Genomic DNA, 21072 nt, shown 5'->3' on the forward strand with positions numbered 1-21072 from the left:
GCCTGGGGGTTGGAGACCCCTGCTATATCCTATACTTATTTATTTTTTATTGACATATAGTTGATTTACAATGTTGTGTTAGTTTCTGCTGTACAAAAAAGTGATTCAGTTATACATATGTATACATTCTGTTTTATATTATCTTCCATTATGGTGTATCACATAATATTGAATATAGTTCCCTGTACTATAAAGTAGGACCTTGTTGTTTGTCCACTCTCTATATAATAGTTTGCATCTTCTAACCCCAAACTCCCAATCTATCCCTCTCCCACCCCCTCCCCCTTGGCAACCACAAGTCTGTTCTCTATGTCTGTGAGTCTGCGATAACTATTTGTTGAACAAAGGAAGGGATGAATGAATGAACGAATGATGACTATTGCTCCCTCTGTCTGAAAATCTCATCTCTCTGCCTCAATCCCCTTCACCTGATTAACTCTTCCACAGTCTCTAGAATGCAGCAGAAGTATCACATCCTCAAGAAAGATTTCCTGCTGCCTTAATGTTGGTTGGATCCTCCTATCAAATCTTGTTACCACAGCTTATACTTTTCCTATAGAGCACAATTGCAATTAAATAACAAATTATATAATATCTTATTTGTTTTCTGTCCCCCTCAAGACAGAAGCTCCATGAGGGCAAGTATTGTACTGTGTTCACCTCTGTATCCTCAGTGTCTAGAATAGGGCCTGACACATAAGAGGTGCTTAGTAAATAAGGTATGAATGATTGAATGAAAATTGTGTCAGTTATGGGATAGAGCAGGGGGTCTCAGCTTAAGCACATACTGTTTAGCATAGGATTCAGACATGTCTAGAGGAGTGGTGGGGTAGTCTCTTTAGTGATCTATTTAGATGAGGGATTGAGACTTCTGGGAAAGAATTCATCCTATGGAAAAAAAGAATGGAGGCTGACAGGGTTGGATGGATAGCATGAGAAAGAAAGGTAAAAACTGAATAGAGCACCAGTTGCAGTGTCTACCACTTAGTTTGTTCTTTGGCCCAGGTCTTGGGACACTCCAGCCTGAGTTTTAAAAAGTGTGTGACAGGAGGAAGAACAGTGACAGCTCTTTTGCCAAAAATAGGGCAGATTTAAAAAACACGAGGCAGCCCTGCTTTGGGAGCTTTCTTATTAAATGAAGCTTAAAAATGGAGGCATATCCTGGCTAAAAGAAGACCCATGTCACAGAAAATAAGGTCCTTAACATCAGCTCCCAGTGGTAGCACCATCTTTGGCAGACATTGACAGTGGTGGCAGTGATGGCAGCAGTGGCTGCAGAAGCTCTGGAATACAAGAGACCTGCAGTTAAGTGCCACAGGGAAGAAGAAAATGGTGGAAGACAAGTTTCAGCTGAGAGGACTGTGATTGTGAGCACATTTCCTGGCAACACTTAAACATAATTAGGTTACAATATTCTAACCCCTGTCCAGTAATTTACTTTGTAGAATTTATTTTGCCAGCTCTGGGATATTCTCTCTCCTTTGGTAATCAGCAGGGACCACCTAGGCTCAGCTGCCCCAGTCATGTCAGCAATTTTCAGCAACATTCACATCTCTCTCTCCCCATGCTTTCAACTTATGTTTTTTTTATTAAAAATAACAGGTTTATTGAGATATAATTCACATACCAAACAATTCACCATTTTAAAGTGTACAATTCAGTGGTTTTAGTATATTCATAGAGTTGTACAATTAGTTTTAGAACACGATTGTTTCCCCCAAAAGAAACAAGAAATTCTGTACCCATTAGCAGTAATTTTCCATTTCCCCCAATCTCCCCCTGAGCCTAGGCAATCACTCATCTATTTTCTGTCTCTATAGATTTACCTATTCTGTAGGGACCTATAGAGCAATTTGGGGAGTATTGCCATCTTAGCAATATTAAATTTCTCAGTCCATGAACACGGGATGTCTTTTCAATTATGTATGTTTAATTTATTAAAACAATATTTTGTAGTTTTAGAATAGAAGTTTCGTACTTTTCTGTTAAGTTTATTCCTAAGTATTTTATTATTTTTGATGCTTTTATAAATGGAATTGTTTTCCTAATTTCATTTATGGATTATTCATTGCTACTGTATGGAAATACTAATGATTTCTGTGCATTGATTCTATATCCCAGTGGTCCCCAACCTTTTTGGCACCAGGGACCAGTTTCGTGGAAGACAATTTTTCCACAGATGGGGGTGGGGGAAGGGGATGATTCAGGTGATAATGCAAGTGATGGGGAGTGATGGGGAGTGGCAGATGAAGCTTCATTTGCTCACCCACTGCTCACCTCCTGCTGTGCCACCCTGTTCCTAACAGGCCGAGGACTGGTCCATGGCCTGGGGGTTGGAGACCCCTGCTATATCCTATAACTTTGCTTAATTTATTAGCTCTAATAGTTCTTTGTGGACTTTTGAAGTTTTCTGAGGTATAAGATCATGTCACTTATGAATAAGAATAGTGTTACTTCTTCTTTTGCAATTTGGATGATTTTTATTTCTTTTTCTTGTCTAATTGCTCTGGCTAGAACTTCCATTACAATATTGAATAAAAGTGGTGAGAGGGGGCAACCTTTTCTTGTTCCTGATCTTAGGGGAAAAGCTTTCAGTCTTTCACCATTGAGTATGATGTTACCTGTGGGTTATTCATATATGGCTTTTATCATGTTGAAGAAGTTCCCTCCTATTTTTAGTTTATTGAGGTTTTCTTTAATGAAAGGATATTAGATTTTGTCAAATGCTTTTTCTGCATCTAATGAGATGAAATTAAAAAATGCAAGAAAAGAAAAAAGAAATATGAGATAATAAACATTATTTTTTTTAAAAAAGAAAGGAAAAGAATAGACACTACCTGGTATAAGAGAAAGCACAACAACCTAAGTCCCTGTTTCAGAAGGCACATTCTTTTTTTTTTTTTTTTTTTGTGGTATGCGGGCCTCTCACTGTTGTGGCCTCTCCCGTTGCGGAGCACAGGCTCCGGATGCGCAGGCTCAGCAGCCATGGCTCACGGGCCCAGCCGCTCCGCGGCATATGGGATCCTCCCAGACCGGGGCACGAACCCGTATCCCCTGCATCGGCAGGCGGACTCTCAACCACTGCGCCACCAGGGAGGCCCAGAAGGCACATTCTTAAAGGACTTTGGTTTGAGGGCTTCCATTACTCACACAGAAAGAAAAAATAAAGTACACATGTGAGGAAAAATATAATCAGTGTGGTAAAAATTAACTGCCTTAATGACCTTTGTGTTTTAGCCATTGTAAGCAGAACTCTGTTCTCCCAAACTGGAGGCAAAATCTATATGACACAAACATTTCTAAGTCCAAACCAACAGCCCACTTCCTGTGGTAAAATTGTAAAGCAATAGCTGATGAAGCTGAAGTCTCTCTCTGTGAGAATTTTATCTTGGCATGACTTTACGTTAGAAGAACAATCGTCCCTTCTTTTCAAAGCTTACCCACTTTCTCCCTAAATCTCAGTTAAACTTAAGAGAACAGGGAGATGACTTCAAAGTTTGAGGGAATCCCAGAAAAGCCTCTACATATTTCTTACTAGGCCCTGAGCATTTGGAGGGCTGGGCTTACATCTTACTCATCCTGTTATCCCCAGCATCTAGCTCAGGGACTGACCTGGAAAGTAGGCACTTAACCAATAGGCACTGGGAAACCAATGTATTTGTATTCTGAGACTCATGTGGAATAGAAATTATATTTTCTAATTACATAGAGTAAAACATTTTAGAAAAGTTTTCTCAGCTGATCAATAGGTCTCAAAAGTTTACAAATACCTTCATACTAGAGCATGTGGCTCTGTCTCTCTCTGAGAGAATTTTCAATAGTTGGTCCTGGCCAGAACTGAAAGACAGAATCTGACACAAATGTCTAGCAAGCATCCTGTGATAACACTATCTGGGATATATTTCTGAACTACATAAATATGCCAACATGCCCTCTCTACCTAGCTATCTTACAAGTACTTCAAAATGAACTTATTACCTTCCCTACTATTCCACCCTGTCCCCTAGAAATCTCAGAGTCATCCTTGTCTTCCTCTTCTCCCTCATCCAAATCTATTCTACCTCAGAAATCTCTGTTGAATATGCCCCCCGTCCTTTTGCTCCTACTGCCACTGCTCTAGGTCAACCCTTCATTCTGAGCTATTATAGAAACCTCATCAGTTTTGCTACTTTGCTCTTTTTGACCTTACTTAATTTTCCATATCACAACTGGCATGATCTTTTTAAAAAATATAAAACTAATCCTATCATTCCCTTGTTTAAAAACCATTAATGGCATTGCAATCCTGACAGGAAAAGCATCCTTACATCTTTAGCATACAAGGCTTTTCACAACCTATATCTTATCTATCCTTTCAGCCTCATCTCCTACTACTTAATTCCCACATGTGTACCCTCCAGTCATACCAACCTTCTTAAAATTTTCCTAACATGTCATGCTTATTCATATCCCATGCTTTTGCACATCTTATTCCATCTCCTTCCCATACTCTCTGCAGGGTGAACTCCTAGTTATCTATCAGTCCAATTCACAAGTCAGTCCTTTTGTGAAGACTTCCCTGACTTCCCAAGGCAGAGGTAGCTAGTTTGTTCTCTATGTTGTGTACAATCCTCTGTTATAAGCACATTGCATTATAATTGCTTTTTTGTGTGTGTGTGTGTGGTATGCGGGCCTCTCACTGTTGTGGGCTCTCCCATTGTGGAGCACAGTCTCCGGACGCACAGGCTCAGCGGCCATGGCTCACAGGCCTAGCCACTCCGCGGCATGTGGGATCTTCCCAGACCGGGGCACGAACCCGTGTCCCCTGCATCGGCAGGCAGACTCTCAATCACTGCGCCATTGCTTTTCTAACATCTCTGACTCCCCCACTAAATTCAGTGGTAGGAACTGGGTCTAGGTTGGAATCAAGTTTACATCCCCAGCCTCTAGCACAGCACTTGGTACAAAGCAGGCACTCAGAAAATATTTGTCAACGATCAATCCTTCAACAATATAGTCTTATTATTGAGACTTTCAGCAAAGTTACACTGGCAAATGGATAGAAACCTTATAAATACCTGGATTCAGATGGTCACAGTGATAGATCTAGGTTTTTAATACCAGAAAGCTTATTATACAGATAAAAAGGGATTATTTTCTCCCATTAGACAAATTCATTTTTATGAAGAATTTTGAAAAATATTTTAAAAGAATACTATTTCATGTGTACAAAAAAATAGAATGGTTGAAGATGAAAACTGCGTTCTTTACACAAAATACTTTCAGTGTTTTGGATGGAAAAGGCCTTGATTTTTGTTTAAAATTATGGTTAATTACATGCACAAACGCAAATCACTAAGTAAACAAATTGAGAGTTTATATTCACGCCTTGTTAAAATAATTATATGTGTTTTAGCAAAGGAAAAAAACCAAAATAAGTTGGTTGTTGTTGTTAAAATAAAACACCTTAATTCTCTTTTTTAATACAGCCTGGCAAAAAATAACTCACCAATATTCGTGATTAACCTGTTGAATAGTAAATGACTTGTCTCCTAGTGACCTCACAAGTATCTACTTCAATTAGCCTTCTCAAATAAAAAAATTCATTATTTAGTTTCCTTATGTAGATGCGAAATCAATCTGAAAAGAGTAAAAAAAAATGAGTCATTGCTTTAAAGTGTATTACTGTGTACCTTTTAAAGTGAAGCCTACATCTACTGCTGAGTTGAAGAACCTGCATTAAGGCTATAGCAAACAACAAGAAAGCACTTTTCCAAGAAAAATGTCAGGGATGTTGTAGTTAATAATCTGATTCATGAGTCAGACAGAGGGTTGGTTTGAGTGACCTCTAATTTCCTTTCCAAAGCCAGTATTTTATGGTTCTATGAAATCAAGTCTTCCTAACCTGTGATTTAAATATATTTACTTTAAATAAAATCTGCCTTACTACAAAGCACATTTGTTAATCAAATCACATTTTCAATGTCTTTCATTACAAAACCAGAGATGGGCTTCTATAATAGGAAAAATTGGGACCAAATGATAATTTTAAAAGCACACACTCAAGAATGCAAGAAGTCTTTTAAAATGACAGTTAAGTGGGGGGGGGAAGGTCATTTTCTGATAAAGTGTTAGTAACAATTCTGAGTACAAATCAAAAAGTATAAATAGTGCTTTACATTAGAAAAATGAACATAAGATCAGAAACTAGCTACCTCTAGTAAATATCCTTTTAAAATAACAAACTACTGGTCTATTTTTATTTAATTAATATTTTGATCTGCTTATAATTTAAAGTTACAATCTTTTTTGATACAATCAGGATACATTTAACTTTAAAGATCATTGTTTATCTCATTATTTCTTTTAGGGTCAATTTTCCCACATGATGGTTTTCCTCCAGATGTAGAAAACCTAGAGCAAGGCTTTGAGAGGAATATAACATAGTCAAGATCACTGGCTCTAGTATCAGTCTTGGGGATTCAGATCCCTTGTGATCTTAGGTTATCTAACTTAAACTAACTGAAGTGAAGTTTCACCAGATAAAAAATGGGTTGTAATAAGTACTAGGTGAGATAACTTTCTTCCAAAAATAACTGATCAATAATGGTTGTTATTATTAGGGCACAGCCCGCAAATGATCATTGGCATCTAGAGCTGCTAGAGCTGCCCCACTATGTAGGGCTTTCTTAATTAAAAACATCTTCATTGTTTTGTTTTATTTTTTGCCATTCCATAAAACTTCGTTTTATTGTTCTTACATAAAGAGAGAAACAAAAAGGGCAGGAACTTTTAAAGATCACAAATGTGAGCCAGTGAGGGTGGCTAGAGATTTTAGCTCTTCACATTGATTAACAAACTTAATTTCACTTAATGATTTCTCACTATGGGAGGGAACAAGATAGCCTTTCATTCCACTTCACAAAATAGGAAACAGGATGAGAATCATTGGCTTAAGTTGTAGCCAATAAAAGAGCTCATAGATTCGCTGAACAAGTAGTTATTATCTAGTGTCTCCAATGTGCAAAGTTCAAGGCAAATTCCTACTATAGGGGACGCAGATGAGGAAGATGCCCTCTTTGCTCTTGAGGAGCTTACAGTTCACTGGGTACAGTAAAAAAACATAACTGTTTTAACTTGAATTATAGTTGATTTACAATGTTGTGTTAAATTCTCCTGTACAGCAAAGTGACTCAGTTATATATATATATATATATATATATATATATATATATATATATATATATATATATATATACACACACACATATATAAGAATATATATGTGTATATATAATATATATATATATATTCCTTTTAATATTCTTTTCCATTATGGTTTATCCCAGGATGTTGAATATAGTTCCTGTGCTATACAGTAGGACCTTGTTGTCCATCCATACTATATGTAATAGTTTGCATCTACTAACTCCAAACTCCCAATCCATCCCTGCCCCCAAACACCTTGGCAACCACAAGTCTGCTCTCTATGTCTGTGAGTCTGTTTCTGCTGCATAGATAGGTTCCTTTGTGTCATATTTTAGATTCCACATATAAGTGATATCATATGCTCTTGTTTTTCTTTTTCTGACTTACTTCACTTAATATGATAATCTCTGGTTGCATCCATGTTGCTGCAAATGACATTATATGGTTCTTTCTTATGGCTCAGTAGTATTCCATTGTTTATATATGTACAACATGTTCTTTTTTTTTACATCTTTATTAGAGTATAATGGCTTTACAATGGTGTGTTAGTTTCTGCTTTAAAACAAAGTGAATCAGTTATACATATACATATGTTCCCATATATCTTCCCTCTTGTGTCTCCCTCCCTCCCACCCTCCCTATCCCACCCCTCTAGGTGGTCACAAAGCACTGAGCTGATCTCCCTGTGCTATGTGGCTGCTTCCCACTAGCTATCTATTTTACACTTGGTAGTGTATATATGTCCATGCCTCTCTCTCGCTTTGTCACAGCTTACACTTCCCCCTCCCAATATCCTCAAGTCCATCCTCTAGTAGGTCGCTGTCTTTATTCCTGTCTTACCCCTTGATTTTTCATGATATTTTTTTTCTTAAATTCCATATATATGTGTTAGCATATGGTATTTGTCTTTCTCTTTCTGACTTACTTCACCCTGTATGACAGACTCTAGGTCCGTTCACCTCATTACAAATAGCTCAATTTCATTTCTTTTTAAGGCTAAGTAATATTCCATTGTGTATATGTGCCACATCTGTATCCATTTATCCGATGATGGACACTTAGCTTGTTTCCATCTCTGGGCTATTGTGAATAGAGCTGCAATGAACATTTTGGTACATGACTCTTTTTGAATTATGGTTTTCTCAGGGTATATGCCCAGTAGTGGGATTGCTGGGTCATATGGTAGCTCAATTTGCAGTATTTTAAGGAACCTCCATACTGTTCTCCATAGTGGCTGGACCAATTCACATTCCCACCAGCAGTGCAAGAGTGTTCCCTTTTCTCCACACCCTCTCCAGCATTTACTGTTTCTATATTTTTTGATGATGGCCAGTCTGACTGGTGTGAGATGATATCTCATTGTAGTTTTGATTTGCATTTCTCTAATGATTAATGATGTTGAGCACTTTCATGTGTTGGTTGGCAGTCTGTATATCTTCTGTGCAGAAATTTCTATTTAGGTCTTCTGCCCATTTGAGGATTGGGTTGTTTGTTTTTTTGTTATTGAGCTGCATGAGCTACTTTTAAATTTTGGAGATTAATCCTTTGTCAGTTCCTTCATTTGCAAATATTTTCTCCTATTCTGAGGGTTGTGTTTTGGTTTTGTTTATGGTTTCCTTTGCTGTGCAAAAGCTTTGAAGTTTCATTAGGTCCCATTTGTTTATTTTTGTTTTTATTTCCATTTCTGTAGGAGGTGGGTCAAAAAAGATCTTGCTGTGATTTCTGTCATAGAGTGTTCTGCCTATGATTTCCCCTAAGAATTTGATAGTTTCTGGCCTTATATTTAGGTCTTTAATCCATTTTGAGCTTATTTTTGTGTATGGTGTTAGGGAGCGATCTAATCTCATACTTTTACATGTACTTGTCCAGTTTTCCCAGCACCACTTATTGAAGAGGCTGTCCTTTCTCCACTGTACATTCCTGCCTCCTTTATCAAAGATAAGGTGACCATATGTGCGTGAGTTTATCTCTGCACTTTCTACTCTGATCCACTTATCTATTGTTCTGTTTTTGTGTCAGTACCATACTGTCTTGATTACTGTAGCTTTGTAGTATAGTCTGAAGTCAGGGAGCCTGATTGTTCCAACTCCGTTTTTCGTTCTCAAGATTGCTTTGGCTATTCAGGGTCTTTTGTGTTTCCCTTCAAATTGTGAAATTTTTTGTTCTAGTTCTGTGAAAAATGCCAGTGGTAGTTTGGTAGGGATTGCATTAAATCTGTAGATTGCTTTGGGTAGTAGAGACATTTTCACAATGTTGATTCTTCCAATCCAAGAATATGGTATATAACTCCATCTATTTGTATCATCTTTAATTTCTTTCATCAGTGTCTTATAATTTTCTGCATACAGTTCTTTTGTCCCCTTAGGTAGGTTTATTCCTAGATATTTTATTCTTTTTGTTGCAATGGTAAATGGGAGTGTTTTCTTGATTTCACTTTCAGATTTTTCATCATTAGTGTATAGGAATGCCAGAGATTTCTGTGCATTAATTTTGTATCCTGCTACTTTACCAGATTCATTGCCTAGCTCTAGAAGTTTTCTGGTAGCATCTTTAGGATTCTGTATGTATAGTATCATGTCGTCTGCAAACACTGACAGCTTTACTTCTTCTTTTCCAATTTGGATTCCTTTTATTTTCTTTTCTTCTCTGATTGCTGTGGCTAAAACTTCCAAATCTATGTTAAATAAGAGTGGTGAAAGTGGCCAACCTTTTCTTCTTCCTGATCTTAGTGGAAATGCTTTCAGTTTTTCACCATTGAGTACGATGTTGGCTGTGGGTTTGTCATATATGGCCTTCATTATGTTGAGGAAAGTTCCCTCTATGCCTACTTTCTGCAGGGTTTTTATCATAAATGGGTGTTGAATTTTCTCAAAAGCTTTGTCTGCATCTATTTACATGATCATATTGTTTTTCTCCTTCAATTTGTTAATATGATGTATCACGTTGATTGATTTGTGTATATTGAAGAATCCTTGCATTCCTGAAATAAATCTCACTTGATCATGTGTATGACCCTTTTAATATGCTGTTGGATTCTGTTTGCCAGTATTTTGTTGAGGATTTTTGCATCTATGTTCATCAGTGATATTGGCCTGTAGTTTTCTATCTTTGTGACATCCTTGTCTGGTTTTGGTATCAGGGTAATGGTGGGTTCGTAGAATGAGTTTGGGAGTGTCCTTCCCTCTGCTATATTTTGGAAGAGTTTGAGAAGGATAGGTGTTAGCTCCTCCCTAAATGTTTGATAGAATTCGCCTGTGAAGCCCTCTGGTCCTGGGCTTTTGTTTGTTGGAAGATTTTTTATCACAGTTTCAATTTCAGTGCTTTTGATTTCTCTGTTCATATATTCTATTTCTTCCTATTCAGTCTTGGCAAGTTGTGCATTTCTAAGAATTTGTCCATTTCTTCCAGGTTGTCCATTTTATTGGCATATAGTTGCTTGTAGTAATCTCTCATGATCTTTTGTATTTCTGCAGTGTCAGTTGTTACTTTTCCTTTTTCATTTCTAATTCTATTGATTTGAGTCTTCTCCCTTTTTTCTTGATGAGTCTGGCTAATGGTTTATCAATTTTGTTTATCTTCTCAAAGAACCAGCTTTCAGTTTTATATATATTTGCTATCGTTTCCTTCATTTCTTTTTCATCTCTTTCTGACCTGATTTTTATGATTTCTTTCCTTCAGCTAATTTTTTGGATTTTTGTCCTTCTTTCTCTAATTGATTTTGGTGCAAGGTTAGGTTGTTTATTCAAGATGTTTCCTGTTTCTTAAGGTAGGATTGTACTGTTATAAACTTCCCTCTTAGAACTGCTTTTCTGCATCCCATAGGTTTTGGGTCGTGGTGTCTCCATTGTCACTTGTTTCTAGGTATTTTTTAATTTCCTCTTTGATTTCTTCAGTGATCCCTTCGTTATTAAGTAGTGTATTGTTTAGCCTCCATGTGTTTGCATTTTTTACAGATCTTTTCCTGTAATTGATATCTAGTCTCACAGTGTTGTGGTCGGAAAAGATACTTGATACAATTTCAATTTTCTTAGATTTACCAAGGCCTGATTTGTGACCCAAGATATGATCTATCCTGGAGAATGTTCCATGAGCACTTGAGAAAAATGTGTATTCTGTTGTTTTTGCATGGAATGTCCTATAAATATCAATTAAGTCCATTGTGTTTAATGTATCATTTAAAGCTTGTGTTTCCTTATTTATTTTCATTTTGGATGATCTGTTCATTGGTGAAAGTGGGGTGTTAAAGTCCCCTAGTATGAATGTGTTACTGTCGATTTCCCCTTTTATGGCTGTTAGTATTTGCCTTATGTATTGATGTTCTCCTATGTTGGGTGCATAAATATTTACAATTGTTATATCTTCTTCTTGGATCGATCCCTTGATCATTATGTAGTGTCCTTCTTTGTCTCTTCTAATAGTCTTTATTTTAAAGTCTATTTTGTCTGATATAAGAATTGCTACTCCAGCTTTCTTTTGGTTTCCATTTGCATGGAATATCTTTTTCCATCCCCTTACTTTCAGTCTGTATGTGTCTCTAGGTCTGAAGTGGGTCTCTTGTAGACAGCATATATATGGTCTTATTTTTGTATCCATTCAGCCAATCTGTGTCTTTTGGTGGGAGCATTTAGTCCATTTACATTTAAGGTAATTATTGATATGTATGTTCCCTTTCCCATTTTTTAAATTGTTTTTGTTTCTTATTGTAGGTCTTTTCCGTCTCTTGTGTTTCCTGCCTATAGAAGTTCCTTTAGCATTTGTTGCATAGCTGGTTTGGTGGTGCTGAACTCTCTCAGCTTTTGCTTGTCTGTGAGGGTTTTAATTTCTCCATCAAATCTGAAAGAGATCCTTGCTGGGTAGAGTAATCTTGGTTGTGGGTTCTTCTCCTTCATCACTTCAAATATGTCCTGCCAGTCCCTTCTGGCTTTCAGAGTTTCTGCTGAAGGATCAGCTGTTAACCTTACGGGGATTCCCTTGTGTGTTATTTGTTGTTTTTCCTTTGCTGCTTTTAATATATTTTCTTTGTATTTAATTTTTGACAGTTTGATTAATATGTGTCTTGGCATATTTCTCCTTGGATTTATTCTGTATGGGACTCTTTGTGCCTCCTGGATTTGATTAACTATTTCCTTTCCCATATTAGGGAAGTTTTCAACTATAATCTCTTCAAATATTTTCTCAGTCCCTTTCTTTTTCTCTTCTTCTTCTGGAACCCCTATAATTCGAATGTTGGTGTGTTTAATGTTGTCCCAGAGGTCTCTGAGACTGTCCCCAGTTCTTTTCATTTTTTTTCTTTATTCTGCCCTGCAGTAGTTATTTCCACTATTTTATCTTCCCCGTCACATATCCTTTCTTCTGCCTTAGTTATTCTGCTATTGATCCCACCTAGAGTATTTTTAATTTCATTTATTGTGTTGTTCATCATTGTTTGTTTCCTCTTTTGTTCCTCTAGGTCCTTGTTAAATGTTTCTTGCATTTTGTCTATTGTATTTCCAAGATTTTGGATCATCTTTACTATCATTATTCTGATTTCTTTTTCAGGTAGACTGCCTGTTTCCTCTTCATTTGTTAGGTCTGGTGGGTTTGTATCTTGCTCCCTCACCTGCTGTGTGTTTTTCTGTCTTCTCATTTTGCTTATCTTACTGTGTCTGAGGTCTCCTTTTTGCAGGCTGCAGGTTCGTAGTTCCCATTGTTTTTGGTGTCTGTCCCCAGTGGCTGGCTAAAGTTGGTTCAGTGGGTTGTGTAGGCTTCCTGGTGTAGGGCACTAGTGCCTGTGTTTTGGTGGATGAGGCTGGATCCTGTCTTTCTGGTGGGCAGGTCCACGTCTGGTGGTGTGTTTTGGGGTGTCTGTGGACTTATTATGATTTTAGGCAGCCTCTCTGCCAATGGGTGGGGTTGTGTTCCTGTCTTGCTACTTGTTTGGCATAGGGTGTCCAGCACTGTAGCTTGCTGTTCATTGAGTGGAGCTGGTTGTTGGTTTTGAGATGGAGATCTCTGGGAGATTTTCGCCATTTGATATTACGTGGAGCTGGGAGGTCTCTTGTGGACCAGTGTCCTGAAGTTGGCTCTCCCACCTCAGAGGCACAGCACTGACTCCTGGTTGGAGCACCAAGGTCATCTCATCCACACGGCTCTGAATAAAAGGGAGAAAAAGTAGAAAGAAGGAAAGAAAGAAAGAAAGAAAGGAAAGAAAGGAGGAGAGAGGAACAAGGAAGGAGGGAAAGAATGAAAGAAAGAAAGAAAGGAAGGAAGGAAGAAAGAAAGAAAGAAGATAACAAAATAAAGTAAAGTAAGATAAAATAAAGTAAGGTTATTAAAATAAAAAATAATTATTAAGAAAAAAATATTTTAAAGAAAACAAAAACAAACAAAAAAACAAAAACAGACGGATAGAGCCCTAGGACAAGTGGTGGAAGCAAAGCAATACAGACAAAATATCACACAGAATCATACACATACACACTCTCAAAAAGAGGAAAAGGGGAAAAAATAATAAATCTTGTTCTCAAAGTCCACCTCCTCAATTTGGGATGATTCGTTGTCTATTTATGTATTCCACAGATGCAGGGTACATCAAGTTGATTGTGGAGCTTTAATCCACTGCTTCTGAGACTGCTGGGAGAGATTTCCTTTTCTCTTCTTTATTCTCACAGCTCCCGGGGCTCAGCTTTGGATTTGGCCCCGCCTCTGTGTGTAGGTCGCCAGAGGGCGTCTGTTCTTCTCTCAGACAGGACGGGTTTAAAGGAGCAGCTGCTTCGGGGACTCTGGCTCACTCAGGCCGGGGGAAGGGAGGGGTACGGAGTGCGGGGTGAGCCTGCGGCAGCAGAGGCCGATGTGACGTTGCACCAGCTGGAGGCGCTCCGTGTGTTCTCCTAGGGAAGTTGTCCCTGGATCCCAGGACCCTGGCAGTGGCAGGCTGCACAGGCTCCCCGGAAGGGGGGTGTGGATAGTGACCTGTGCTCGCACACAGGCTTCTTGGTGGCAGCAGCAGCCTTAGCGTCTCATGCCCGTCTCTGGAGTCCGCGCTTTTAGCTGCAGCTCACGCCCATCTCTGGAGCTCCTTTAAGCAGCGCTGTTAATCCCCTCTCCTCTCCTCGCGTGCACCAGGAAACAAAGAGGGAAGAAGAAGTCTCTTGCCTCTTCGGCATGTCCAGACTTTTCCCCGGACTCCCGCCCGGCTAGCTGTGGTGCACTAACCCCTTCAGGCTGTATTCAGGCCGCCAGCCCCAGTCCTCTCCCTGCGCTGCAACCGAAGCCCGAGCCTCAGCTCCCAGCCCCGCCCTCCCCGGCGGGTGAGCAGACAATCCTCTCGGGCTGGTGAGTGCCTGAGGGCATCGATCCTCTGTGCGGGAATCTCTCTCCACTTTGCCCTCTGCACCCCTGTTGCTGTGCTCTCCTCCGTGGCTCCGAAGCTTCCCCCCTCCACCACCCACAGTCTCCGCCCACGAGGGGGCTTCCTAGTGTGTGGAAACCTTTCCTCCTTCACGGCTCCCTCCCACTGGTGCAGGTCCTGTCCCTATCCTTTTGTCTCTGTTTATTCTTTTTTCTTTTACCCTACCCAGGTACGTGGGGGAGTTTCTTGCCTTTTGGGAGGTCTGAGGTCTTCTGCCAGCATTCAGTAGGTGTTCTGTAGGAGTTTTTCCACCTGTAGATGTATTTCTGGTGTATCTGTGCGGAGGAACGTGATCTCCGCCTCTTACTCTTCTGCCATCTTCCCTCAATCCTCTGTTACTGGGCTGTTGTTATATTTGAGGGAGGCATTCAAAGGTCTATGAGTGACCATATATCTCTGATAGAATACAGTGAAACTGTCTTTTCAGAAAGAAATTCGGGAAGAGTTTTTGATCTGGAAGTCCCACAGCTAGGAATCTATTCTGCTAGTGTTGGAGAGCCTCCTGCAGAGGCGGGGGGTTGCTGTGGCTCACCATGTGGACAGGAACACTGGCAGCAGAAGTTCTGGGAAGTACTCCTTGGAGTGAGCCCTCCCAGAGTCTGTCATTAGCCCCACCAAAGAGCCCAGGTAGGCTCTGTACTATATGTTCTTTATCCATTCATCTAACGGTGGACATTTAGGTTTCCATGTCTTGGCTACTGTGAATAGTACTGCTATGAACATAGGGGTGTATGTATCTTTTGAATTATAGGTTTGTTCAGGTATATGCCCAGGAGTGGGATTGCTGGATCATATAGTAATTCTATTTTTACTTTTCTGAGGAACCTCCATATTGTTCTCCATAGTGGCTGCACCAACTTAATGCCCACCAACAGTGTAGGAGGGTTCCCTTTTCTCCACACCTTCTCCAGAATTGATTATTTGTAGACTTTTTAATGATGGCCATTCTGACTGGTGTGAGGTGATAACTCATTGTACTTTTGATTTACATTTCTCTAATAATTAGTGATGTTGAACATCTTTCATGTGCCTATTGGCCATCTGTATGTCTTCTTTGTAAAAATGTTTATTTAGGTCTTCTGCCCATTTTTCGTTTAGTTTTTTTTTTCATTGTTGAGTCGTATGAGCTGTTTGTATATTTTGGAAATTAAGCCCTTTTTGGTCACATTATTTGCAAATATTTTTTCCCGTTCCATAGGTTGCCCTTTCATTATGTTTATGGTTTCCTTTGCTTTGCAAAAGCTTGTAAGTTTGATTAGGCCCCATTTGTTTAGTTTTGTTTTTATTTCTATTCCCTTGGGAGACTGACCTAAGAAAACATTGGTACGATTTATATCAGAGAATGTTTTGCTATGTTCTCTTCTAGCAGTTTTATGGTGACTTGTCTTATATTTAAGTCTTTAAGCCATTTTGAGTTTATTTTTGTGCATCGTTTGAGGGTGTGTTCTAACTTCATTGATTTACATGTAACTGTCCAACTTTCCCAGCATCACTTGCTGAAGAGACTTTTTCCCATTTTATATTCTTGCTTCCTTTGTCGAAGATTAATTGACCGTAGGTGCATGGGTTTATTTCTGGGCTCTCTATTCTGTTCCATTGATCCGTATGTCTGTTTTGTGCCAATACCACACTGTTTTGAGTACTGTAACTTTGTAGTATTGTCTGAAGTCTGGGAGGGTTATGCCTCCTGCTTTGTTTTTTGCCCCCTCAGGATTGCTGTTGCAATTTTCAGTCTTTTATAGTTCCATATGAATTTTAGGATTATTTTTTCTAGTTCTCTGAAAACTGTTATGGGTAATTTGATAGGGATCAATTTAAATCTGTATATTGCTTTGGGTAATATGGCCATTTTAATAATATTAATTCTTCCAATCCAAGAGCATGGAATATCTTTCTATTTCTTTGAATCATCTTTAATTTCCTTTATTAATGTTTTATAGTTCTCAGCATATAAGTCTTTCACCTCCTTGGTCAGGTTTATTCCTAACTATTTTAGGTATTGGTGCAATTTTAAAAGGTATTGCTTTTTTTACATTCCCTTTCTGATATTTCATTATTAGTGTAAAGAAATGCAACTGATTTCTGTATGTTAATCTTGTATTCTGCTACCTTGCTGAATTCATTTATCAGTTCTAATAGTTTTTGTGTGGAATCCTTAGGGTTTTCTATATATAGTATCATGTCATATACATATAATGACAATTTTACCTGTTCCCTTCCAATTTGTATACATTTTATTTCTTTTTCCTGACTGATTGCTGTGGCTAGGACTTCCAAGACTAAGTTGAAGAGAAATGGTGAGAATGGGCATCCTTGTCTTGTTCCAGATTTTAGTGGGAAGTCTTTCAGCTTTTCACCATTGAGTATTATTTTGGCTGTGGGTTTGTCATAAATAGCTTTTATTATGTTGAGATATGTTCCCTTTATACCCACTTTAGTAAGAGTTTTTATCATGAATGGTGTTGAATTTTGTCAAATGCTTTTTCTGCATCTATTGAGATAATCATGTGGTTTTTGTGTTTTCTTTTGTTGATGTGGTGTATCACATTGATTGATTTGTGTATGTTGAACCATCCTTGTGAACTTGGGATGAATCCCACTTGATCATGGAGTATGATCTTTTTTATGTGTTGTTTGATTTGGTTTGCTAATATTTTGTTGAGAATTTTTGCATCTATATTCATCAAAGATATTGGCCTGTAATTAGAAAACATAATTTTAAAGCAAGGACCAATGTGCTGAGTGCAAATAGATTAGCACAAAGTGTGGTCAATTTCTACTACTCCTTGAAACATTATCTCTTGACATAGCAGTATTTTTTTAACATCTTTATTGCAGTATAACTGCTTTACAATGGTGTGTTTGTTAGTTTCTGCTTTATAACAAAGTGAATCAGTTATACATATACATATATCCCCATAACTCTTCCCTCTTGCATCTCCCTCCCTCCCACCCTCCCTATCCCACCCCTCTAGGTGGTCACAAAGCACCGAGCTGATCTCCCTGTGCTATGTGGCTGCTTCCCACTAGGTATCTATTTTACATTTGGTAGTGTATATATGTCCATGCCACTCTCTCACTTTGTCCCATCTTACCCTTCCCCCTCCCCGTATCCTCAAGTCTATTCACTAGTAGGTCTGCGTCTTTATTCCTGTCTTGTCCTTAGGTTCTTCATGACCATTTTGTTGTTGTTTTTTAGATTCCATGTATATATGTTAGCATATGGTATTTGTTTTTCTCTTTCTGACTTACTTCACTCTGTATGACAGACTCTAGGTCCATCCACCTCACTACAAATAACTCAATTTCATTTCTCTTTATGGGTGAGAAATATTCCATTGTATATATGTGCCACATCTTCTTTATCCACTCATCTGTTGCTGGACACTTAGGTTGCTTCCATGTCCTGGCTATTGTAAATAGAGCTGCAATGAACATTGTGGTCCATGACTCTTTTTTTTTTTTTTTTTTTTTTAGTTTCTGCTTTATAACAAAGTGAATCAGTTATACATATACATCTGTTCCCATATCCCTTCCCTCTTGTGTCTCCCTCCCTCCCACTCTCCCTATCCCACCCCTCTAAGTGGTCACATCTCCGGGCTATTGTAAATAGAGCTGCAATGAACATTTTGGTACATGACTCTTTTTGAATTATGGTTTTCTCAGGGTATATGCCCAGTAGTGGGATTGCTGGGTCATATGGTAGTTCTATTTTTTAGTTTTTTAAGGAACCTCCATACTGTTCTCCATAGCAGTATTCTTTATTCATTTAAAACATTAATCCATGTTTCTTAACCGAAGATCCAGAATCTGCTTCCATCTACTTGTTCTCAACAAAAACAGAGCTTAGTTCCAACTTCAGTTTTCCAAGCAAGTGGGGAAGGGGAGAAAGTTCTCACATAATCAGGAGATCTCACTTTTTTGTAATGGTTCCAACTGCTTTGTCACAAAGTTATGGTGTTAATACTGTTATTGGTATTTCTACAGAGAGCCAAATGGGGTGCCATTTCTCTGGTAGGCTCAGTCAGCCTCTTTGAATTAAATTGAGCAAGTTAACAGGTTTCTAGATCTCTCACTGATGTAGCAGACGTGGTGATCTGTGGTGGTAACAATATTAGAAACCTGGATTTGAGTACTGGTTCTACCACTAACCAGCTGTATGACTTGGAAGAGTCATTTCCCTCTCTGTGCCTTAATTTCCTCATCTGTAAAAATGATAGTAATAATAATCTCACAGAGTTGGTGTGAGGCTGAAATGAGAAAGTGCTTCATAATCCACACAATTGTGTGCATGTGGGTTGGGGAGTCATTTTGTTTTTGAGGGCAAGCTGGTCTTCTCCAGCCCAGAGCATCTAACAATTATTGGGACTGCTCATCCAAACTGATTTTTTTTTATCACAGTTGGGTGTGATTATCCTAAAGAAACCTTGCAGGTTCTCAGTTAAACACTTGCAGTTTACTCATCTGGATGAAATATTTTAGGGCCTGGTGATCACTTTTTCTAATCTTTCTCTTTATAAAAAGCCAAAATTCCCACCATCTCAGAAGTGTGGCTTTTGGATAGCATAGTACAAGAGGGAGCAAGAAGATGAAGATCATAAGTAGTGTTGAAGATGTGAAGGGGCTTTAGAAATTAAATAGTCCAACTTCCTCATTTTACAGTTGAGGAAACAGAGCCTGATGGTGGAACTGTTACATGATAATAATAATAACTAGCATTTACAGACTGCTTACTATGTTCCAGGCACTGTCCTAAGTGCTTTACATGCATTATCTCACTTAATCTTTACAATAATCCTCTGAAGTAGGAATTGTTATTATACCCATTTTACAGATGGGGAAATTGAAGCACAAAGAGGTTAATATGCCCAAGATCACCTGATTAGAAAATAACAGAACCCCAATAATGCAAGAAATCTTTGGCATATTTTTCCTTCAAAAAACCATACTACCTACTGAAAACAATATAAACTTTTAAATATGGCATTCAAGACCTTCTATGATTTGGCTGCAGCCTATCTATCCAGCCTTGTTTCCTATGATTCATCTTCATGTATCTTGCACTCCTGCAAACAGTTTGCTGAATATGTCACATGCTTTCCTAACTTGTTGCTATGGCTGTTAACTTCTATTCCCTCCTTTGGCATCTCTACACGTCTAAATGTTACCCATCCTTCAATACCCCATTCAAATGTCATTCAGGTCACTTAGAAATGACCTCAGCCTCCTCTATGCTTCTGAAGCTCTTCACACTGGCCTTCTGCCTAGGAAGGGCTTGTATTCTGGTTTAACCAGGGAGAAGGGATGACAAGAGAACCTCTACTTTTTTTCAGTTTCCTAGGGTCCTGTCTGCCTTTCAAGCTTGTCATAAGGATGTAATGAAGCAATGGATATGAATGGGGCTTTTGAACCATTAAGTACCGTAAAGGTTATAATTGTAATTTGGATATCCATTTATTGTCCAGGTTTGGGAAAGCAGAGCCCTTCTAGTGTGTACCTGTTTTTAGGAGGGCAAATTTTCATTCCTGATCCATATTAAAGAAAATTGAAAATGTCAAAATTGAATAAGCAGAAGGACAAGGAATAGAAAGTAACATGGACAAATAAAAATATTGACTTTTATTAGGTGATGAGAATGTGGACAATTGTGGTCTCAGATTTCTGTTGCTATACAATAGAAGAACATAAAAATGAGAAAAGTAAAGATAGTTGCTTGGAATTAATTGTGTATGTTCATAGCTTTTGTTTGACTTGCAAAATCTGTATTCATTTAAAAGCCCTAAGAGAGGGAGAGGGCTTATGCTATTTGCTGATAGAGTGATGGGGCCACAGTGCAATAAAATAAAGCGTGGCTACAGACCAAGGTTTTATTTATGTCTATGTGTGCACGTATAAAACCCACCTCTATGTTAAAGGATGACACTCAAAAGCCTTCAGAGAGACAGTGACATCTGCTATGGGGGAGTCACACTTCGACAACTTGATTGACCATTTTTGGCACATGCTGGTCTAAATTGGATTGTCTATTGGCTAACAATCTTTTTTGAATTAGGTCCAACTCTCAGCAGGCACACATTTCCATCTGGTTAAGTTTAGAACTCAAGCTGTTTTTTTTTTTTTTTAAACTACCTTAAACCAATACTAGCCTAGGCAAAGGGTTCTTATATATTATATCACCGTTGTCTTCCTTTAAACTGCATTTTCTTTTCCCTTTGCTTTAAACCAGGGGTGCATGGCATAGTTTGGGGGGCTCTTCAAGCCTGGGTTTTAAAGAAGAGAAAGTATATATTTTTTAAGGACACAAAGGGAGACAGGGAGGAAGAAAATATAGACGTCTGCAAAAACTGGTGTGCTTGGATGGTAAAACAGGAAGCTAACGTGTCAGGTGCCTGCATTCTCTCAGTGGAGGGAGGTAGCCCTAATGAACAGCTGCTTAGTGCATACAAAGTCCTCTGCTACTTGGTTCTCTCAATGATTCTATGCCAAACACTAGC

This window comes from Hyperoodon ampullatus (genome assembly GCF_949752795.1).
Source record: "Hyperoodon ampullatus genome assembly, chromosome: X".
Classification (NCBI taxonomy): domain Eukaryota; kingdom Metazoa; phylum Chordata; class Mammalia; order Artiodactyla; family Ziphiidae; genus Hyperoodon; species Hyperoodon ampullatus.